Raw genomic sequence first — 8,304 nt, 5'->3', positions numbered from 1 at the left:
TGCAAAGAAAAGCGTCTGGACTTCTTTAAGTTGCTTGAAGACGTTTCACCTCTCATCCGAGAAGCTTCTTCAGTTCTAAGGTGTCAATGGAAAATTGTATTTAGTAGTCAGTATAATCTTTTAGTGATATAAGTTTGCTTATGGTAGGATGCTGTTTGTAGTTATTTGTATTAGGAAATGTTTAACCATGTATATTTAGAGGCATATAATCAATTGTGTAGTGACAAGATGTGATCTCTAGCAGGCTGCAGGCTTGGGAGCGTGGGAGAGGTCGCACCTTGTTTTATTGTTTTAACGTAGCTATGTCTGTTTTAGTCTAAGTGCTTTAACTGCTGGACTTCCTCACCGTGCCATCTAGGGTGGGGGAGACTACCCTCTTTATGACCAAGGATGTACCTTTTGTGTTTGTATGTTATATGACCCCTTTGATCAGCAGTACCCCACACACACCACACACACACCATACACACACACATACGCTCAAGAGTATAAATAAAGACCAGGGCAGCTCTCTCGCTGGAGTCTCTCAGTATGGAGGCTGCCCTTGCTAGCAAGAACTTCTATGTTTCTCTTCTCTGAGTCTTTACTGAAGAAGTGTTTTAAAACATTTTCCCTAACATTTACTTGGTCCTTCGTAGCCGGAGCAGAATATATCAGAACTGTTATCTGTGACTCTGTTCCAGGATCCAGCACTGATTCCTGACGCCGTGGGGAGCCGGCACCGACGTCTGTGCACAGCCCTCTTAGACGAGGAGAGAGTCCCAGAGCGTGAATTCGAGTCTGGGCCAGTGACCAGGTCCACGGCACTGGGATTCAGTCTGATGATCCGAACCGTCAGTGGGACGTCAGGGGTGAGAAACACTATTTGGTATTTAAAGACGGCCGCAAAGATTTAAAGTAACGTGACAAATTAGGTTGGGTTCGCCGGAAGGAGCCGAATTTGACTAGTTTTAGAGGTAGCTGAAATTATCTCGTGACAAATTAAAAATACGTTTAACAAATGAAAACACGTTGAGTATATAAAACGGCCGCAAAGGTTTAAAGAAATGTGATAAAATAGGTCTAAGTTCGCCAAAAGGAACTGTGTTTCGACCAGTTTTAGAGGTAGCTGAAATTATCTCGTGACAAATTAGGTCTAAGTTCGCCAAAAGGAACTGTGTTTCGACCAGTTTTAGAGGTAGCTGAAATTATCTCGTGACAAATTAGGTCTAAGTTCGCCAAAAGGAACTGTGTTTCGACCAGTTTTAGAGGTAGCTGAAATTATCTCGTGACAAATTAGCGCGCAAATGTCTATGTGTGCGTATGTGTCTGGAAGTAAGTTGATTTTACAGCACAATACGCTGCTGAACTACTTTCCATTTTTGTTTTCTTTGCTGAGGCTCACGTACTGGTGACAAAGGAGAACGGTTGAGTTTCATCTCATAAAACTGATACCGCTTCACCGTTAGGGTGAAGTCGAAGGCCGTATCAGTAAACCACTCTGAAGTCAAGCGTGCCAGCGACGGCCCAGCAAAATCTTATAAACAAGTAAAATTAACACCTGATGAGAAATGTCTAGAAAAAACAGCAAGCCGGAGCACGACTAATCCAAAAGAAAGAGAGAGGAATGCATAGTGGAAGAGCATAGGCTACACACACACACCAAACAGTGACTTTAACACTACATGCTGGAGGTGTGGAAAAGAGGGACATTTGGTACGTGACTGTAAGAAACAAAGAAGACAGTAACTCAGAATAGGATAGCAGCTCAGGTGAAGAGAGCAGTTCAGACTAGGAAGAACATATTAATCCCTCATCCAGTGAAAATTAGAGATCATAGTAGTTTTTAGTTGTTTAAAAAAGGGTTGGAAACAGACCCGACTGAATAGATATAAATGCAAGAGGAGTAAAGCAAAATAAACAAAGGCTAAATTACAACTTAATTTTAATGCATTCAAACTAATAATAAAAAGGATAACAACCTATAAACTGGTATTAGTAATGAAAGCAGATAATTCACACAAACAGAACTGTGATAACTGGAGTGTGCAGCGTTTCCGTGAGCAGTTTTCCTGCATCTTGACTTGTGTGTAGAGTGTTCATAACATCAGCATTACGTTTTTGTTTATTTGTTTTGTTGGGTTGAAAAATAGTTAAATAAACTGGTGATCATATTTATGGATCACCATGGTACATATCAGCTATGTGATTTATTTACGCAGATGAAAAAGTGAGTGTGAATGTGTCTGACGTCACAGTGTTTTTGTGCGCTGTGTAAAAGTAATTGCCTTTGATTGTGAGAGCGGTGATTCTGCAGGTCACCAGCTATTTAAATAATAATACAAACAAAAAAGAGTGTAAAAGAGACAAAATTTACATTGTAGATGAAAAATAATTATAGGAAAAAGGTTTTGTGTTGATCAGCCGAAAAACAACTACAATGTCATTTTCTGCTTTTAAGAAAGGATTGTTCACACAAACACAGACAGAGAGAGATGTGTGATGATTAAGCAGTGAGGATAATAATGAAAGTCTCTCAGTCTGTCGTTTACAGGTGGGGAACGGACCTGGATCAATCCTACACGGGTAGCAGTCGTAAGAAAATTATAGGTTGAAATCATTAGAAAAAATAGAAACACTCAGCCAGAATTTTTTGGCTGAATTGTTTTGCAGCTTCCCGTCCTCATCCTGAACAAGCAAGCTCCAAGGAAACGAATCTCTCCCTGAAGACACCGAGTGCAGTTTCAGAAGCACGAGCATGAACATTTAACAGTGGACAAGAGTCCAAGAGACAATCTGAGCAGAGAGGTCCAGCAGCGCTGTGGGCAAACGGCATCAGAAAGAGAAGAACCACCATCTAGATTGGATGGATGGAGATGCATTTCCAGCCAGCTGCAACCTCACTGTGTGTGAAGGACTTTTGAGAAGACTGTCTGAGTTTGACATTTGCCATGTTTGGAGTGAGATGGCAATAAAATAGACAGTGGGACAAAGAGTGACACGGGACAAAGCTGAAGAAAACTGACTGCCATTGGACTGAAAAGTGGGAGAGATGAAAAGGAGCAGAAGAGGACTGAGGCTGCTGTTTTAGTGTGGGCAATCAAATTAGGTTAAGGAATTCGGGGAGACAAGCGACTGCCTGGAAGTGGAGGATTGACACAGTGTCCAGACCACCACAAAAGGGGGAAGGTACATGAAAGGATACATAAAAAACAGAACATGCATTAACTCTACTAACAATTCCAAACACAAAATGACTCATGAAGTTAAGAAATGAGCAAATAATAGCAGAGAAGTGTGTAGGAAAGGCAGCTTTAAGAACATGCTCTGCTGAATATGCAGATCCACAGACATGCATTAGACCTGCCTAATAACACCCATGCAATGAAAATTAGCTTGTTATCTTTCATCAGTGTTACAATAGTGTCAATTTAGCAGACACTTGTTATCAAATACTGAATTTATCCTAAAAAAAATTGACTCTCCAAGTTGCAGGACAACAATTTAACTTGTGGAAAAAAAAAAAAAAAAAAAAAATCCTGGTTTGATAAATCAGTGATCAGGCAATAAATTTAGTGTTAAAATGGTAAATTGGGAGAAGCTTCCTGCTTGATTAATGCAGCATAAGTAATTTACTGTATGACGGAAATTGTCTTTTGTGATACTATTTTGAACATGCTTTTCTGTTGTCCTGTCAACTTAGTGGGTTAATAGCTGATATGCAAATTAGTTGATCGGTTTTAGATTAATGAAAGGTGACTGAATTCTAGCACGAGTGAATGAGATGTGTTTGAGTGGAAACTCTAAAACACTGAGTTTCCTGCTTTGATGTGCGAGTGAATCCTGTATCTAGATATACAACTCTGAAATACGTCAGAACAAATTTCTTTTGTGAAGTGCATGACAACATGTCACATGTTTTATGATAAAGGGAAAAGGAAAATTTAATAAAATAGATCTGTGGCCTAAATGAGTGAAGAGCACAGACCTGGTGATTAAACTCATAGCTAATATGACATTAGGGTTATGTTGTGTTTTGTGCAGCTGATGGTTGGTTTGGAGTGAATCTAGCTGATGATTTTTTTTCTGTTGTGAAGTCGAGCCTGCCGATTAGTATGATGGTATGATGAACCATGCTAATGGTATGATTTACCCTCCTGAGATGAGGAGTTTGTGTCATGACTTAACAAGGCCTTTTTATTTTGATACTTTCACAGTGCACTGAAAGTTTTGTTTGATAATCTCTGTTATTTTTCATTTTTAGCTTTTGAACAGGCACTGATTTTGTTTGTTTATTTCTTTTCTTTAAAGCAGATCTGCACGTCGGGAATTGAAAGTGCTATGCGACCGATCGAGAAAGCCACTCATTTGGGACAATTATTAAATGAAAGTCCCTGTCCAAAACCGGATTCAGCGATGTAATCCTATCTAAAGTTCTTTTTCTTTTTTGAAATGACGTCATTTTGCTGGGAGTGGAAACTAAAATGCGACGACAGGTTCCACTATCAGCAAACAAAGAAACAAACAAAGAAACAAAGAAAGAATGAATGAATGAATGGAAATAAAATAAAAACAAACTGACTGACCGACTGGTAAAAGCTGACGAGACTTGATCACGACTCAAAGTTAAGCTCCACCTAGACAGGACAAAAGGGTGGATGAATCTATATGTGTTTTTTGTTACAGGAGCAGTAAGATGACAGCAACATTCGAGGGTGCATGATGATTTAACCTGTGAAATGCCGCTTTCTGTGTCTGTGCATTTACCAAGGGTGATATTCCCTACCTTTTGTTGCACAGAAGTTACTGTGAGAAAAGTGTGTACACACTGCGCAGCGCTAATATTTGTATTTTCTTTTCTACAGCATTACAGTTTTTTATGTGTTTGATTATGTGGTTTATAAGAGGATTAGTTAATGTTTTTCTATTATAGGATTTCTGGGTTTACATGTGACTAACATTCTTTCCACAGCTAGGGTTGACTTTATGGTGTTTTTATGGCACCTCTGGAACCTGTTGACCTGTGTCTGACCTCTGTCTGACCACAGTCAATATGTATTGCTAATGTTAGTTTCTTTGAGAATGCTGTGGAAGATTCAGCTGGAACGGACAAGTGACATGAGTAAAACAAATTAGAGATTACGTGTTTATGAAATAGTTTATTGTGGGCTCTTTGCTGGCCACTTTGAGCCCATAATAATAATAATAATAATAATAATAATAATAATAATAATAATAATAATAATAATAATAATAATATGTAAAGTGGAGTGACTTTGCTTCAGAGAAGTCACCGATTACATTAATGTTAACTGAGCACATGGGATGATCCATGTTTGAGGCGAATTATGGTAATAATAGTGATTTAATGATTTGAGAAAACATGCACATGACACTTGTCTCGCCCGTGCTGAATGCTTATTACTCTTTTGATATAATTGTTTATACGTGTGAAGGTTGATTTTATTTCCAGATCTTGTGTATGCAGGCTCCTGGAGGAGCCAGCTTTTAAGACAGGGATCCAGGTTTGATGAGTTGACGCATGAGAAGTGTCCATGTGTCAAGAGGTGGAGTCCAGAATTAACATTAAACAATGTTTTCTATTATTATTGTTGCAGTGATTTAACCGTTTATTTACGGGTATTAAACCTATGCAAGTGGTGCACCCATGTTCAGATGAGGCTTTGATGGTGTATAAGTTCACTGAACTAAAGAATGTGGTTTGATGATTGTTGACATGCTCTCCAAATAGAAGTTTTTCTAAAATACAGGTGCAGCAGGAATCTCCTGGGAAATCTTCAGAGGCCCAGTGAGAAGCGAGAACCATTCCAGGCATAGCTGACAGCACCAAGCAGTGGTTGAGGTCAAAGGTCAAGCTGGTTAGGGCCCATCATGAGATCAGACTTTGGAGCCACAGCAAGGACCATGAAACTGCGTTGGAATGAGAGCTGTGCCAAAGGGGATTTCCAGAGGCCAACAGAGGAGATTGTGGACAACAGATGGACACCTGAAGGATGAGGGGAGCGTGCCAAGCTCCATCGACAGCGCAGAGGGAATCTAAGGATGGCATTATGATTCTGTGAAAAGCACAGGAACCAGAAGCTATGGTGGTGATGACAGCAGTTTCCTATGAACATCACCTTGACCTGCAAAATAGCAAAGAGCAAAAAGGTTGAGGTCCCAGGAAACCCCGACACCCCCAAGACAGCACATTAGGGAAATCTCACACTTGGTTGTTTCAGTGGTGAGGGGGGAGTGCTGATTGAGCCCCCGTAGGGTAAGCTCGCACTCCAACCTCCAGCCTCTGATCAACTCTAGGGCAACCAAGTGTGAGGTGTGATGGATCGGTGTGCAACCATGGGGAGGTGGACCCTCCTGGTTACCTTGACTACGATGCTCACCCTTACAGGACTTCAGCTGACCTCAACAGCAGCTGAACCAGGAGGCAGGCAGAAGAGATGGACACACGACAACTCTCACCTAAGGGACATGACGCAAGATCACATTCATCCGTGGATGAATAATGCCTGGTACCGTTATATCCACGACAGAATAAAGGCAGAATTGGCAAATACAGACTGTTATGTCTGTTCTCATATGCCCAGCACGTCGACACACCCCACATTATATGGCGAATATATGAACAACACTCAAGCAAAGTGTGCAGCCAGCTTTGCTGGCATTGGATTCCAACACAGCCGAATCATCATCGACGATAAAATCTTACACGCTGTTGGACTTAGTAATGGAACATGTGCTCCTATATTCCTGTCAGACCACACCTTCAGGATGACTGCAGTGAACACCACTTCTACAGTACGCCGGAAAAGAAGATTAGCGATTCCTAAACTTCAACCACATGACCCGATATGGGGAGGCGACGTGCCCAAGGAGTTTAAATTATGGACTACTGGACAGAAAGTACTCCATTCATTGTTCCCCTGGATGGGAGCTGGAAAAAACATGCTGAGAATTGAAACTCTGGATTACTGGTTTGGACTTTTTCCTGAACGCTTCATGTAAGATCAACGAACAGCAGAACCAGGAAATTGATGCATTACGGATTACAGCGATGCAACATCAAGTAGCTCTGGACATGTTATTAGCAGAGAAAGGGGGACTTTGCGTCCTTTTTAATACCACACGCTGCACTTCCATACCAGACGATGTGCATTCATCAAACATGACTGACGCCCTGAATGTTTTGAGACAGATCCAGCAGGCTCAAAATCAGGACTATGTAAGTGATACAAGTGACTGGTTCTCTTGGCTATAAACTGGCTCCTGGTTACAGGTGCTAAAAAGACTACTCATCGGAGTTGGAATATTTTTACTTTTATTTTGTGTTTTTGTAACGTGTATATTGCCATGCCTAAGACTCATGATTAACCGCATAATATTTTTTTACTATTGCTGCATATACAGCTGTGACAAATGATGATGATATCTTTGGCCTGTTGGAACATGAAGACTTTGTGTGATTAATGACGATGTGACAGAAAATGTACGACAAGATGTTGCAAACTGATATCTCACTTTAAAAGTTTTTTCTGACAACAGGAGGGAATGTCAATGGAAAATTGTATTTAGTAGTCAGTATAATCTCTTAGTGATATAAGTTTGCTTATGGTAGGATGCTGTTTGTAGTTATTTGTATTAGGAAATGTTTAACCATGTATACTTAGAGGCATATAATCAATTGTGTAGTGACAAGATGTGATCTCTAGCAGGCTGCAGGCTTGGGAGCGTGGGAGAGGTCGCACCTTGTTTTATTGTTTTAACGTAGCTATGTCTGTTTTAGTCTAAGTGCTTTAACTGCTGGACTTCCTCACCGTGCCATCTAGGGTGGGGGAGACTACCCTCTTTATGACCAAGGATGTACCTTTTGTGTTTGTATGTTATATGACCCCTTTGATCAGCAGTACCCCACACACACCACACACACACCATACACACACACATACGCTCAAGAGTATAAATAAAGACCAGGGCAGCTTTCTCGCTGGAGTCTCTCAGTATGGAGGCTGCCCTTGCTAGCAAGAACTTCTATGTTTCTCTTCTCTGAGTCTTTACTGAAGAAGTGTTTTAAAACATTTTCCCTAACATAAGGTCAAATGGTGGAGAGTCCCAGATATAAACCTAGTGGGAGTAACCCCCCACAGAGGGACAAAAGGACCCCCTGATGATCCTCTAATCACCTGAGCCAAGGTGTGAAATTGGGTGTGGGACCCAATCAGCCAGAGTTTCGGGTGTGTTCATTGTGAAACCTGGCCCCACCTTGTCATGCGAATTCCTGAGGTCAGATGGCCCAGGATGTGAGTGGGC

The 8,304-nt window shown here is 40.9% G+C and overlaps 1 long non-coding RNA gene across 1 annotated transcript; it reads left to right on the top strand.

The window, feature by feature from the left end:
* The first annotated feature begins 542 nt into the window (after window positions 1-542).
* On the top strand, window positions 543-8,022 carry LOC145422024 (uncharacterized). Its single transcript, XR_013903396.1, has 2 exons — window positions 543-851; window positions 5,751-8,022. It is a non-coding gene; the product is annotated as an uncharacterized LOC145422024 (long non-coding RNA).
* The last annotated feature ends 282 nt before the right edge of the window (window positions 8,023-8,304 follow it).

Source organism: Astatotilapia calliptera, chromosome 3 (assembly GCF_964374335.1).
Source record: "Astatotilapia calliptera chromosome 3, fAstCal68.1, whole genome shotgun sequence".
In the NCBI taxonomy this organism is placed as follows: domain Eukaryota; kingdom Metazoa; phylum Chordata; class Actinopteri; order Cichliformes; family Cichlidae; genus Astatotilapia; species Astatotilapia calliptera.
Note: the sequence above shows the minus strand (reverse complement) of the source record. Positions and strands in the feature narration are given on the sequence as shown.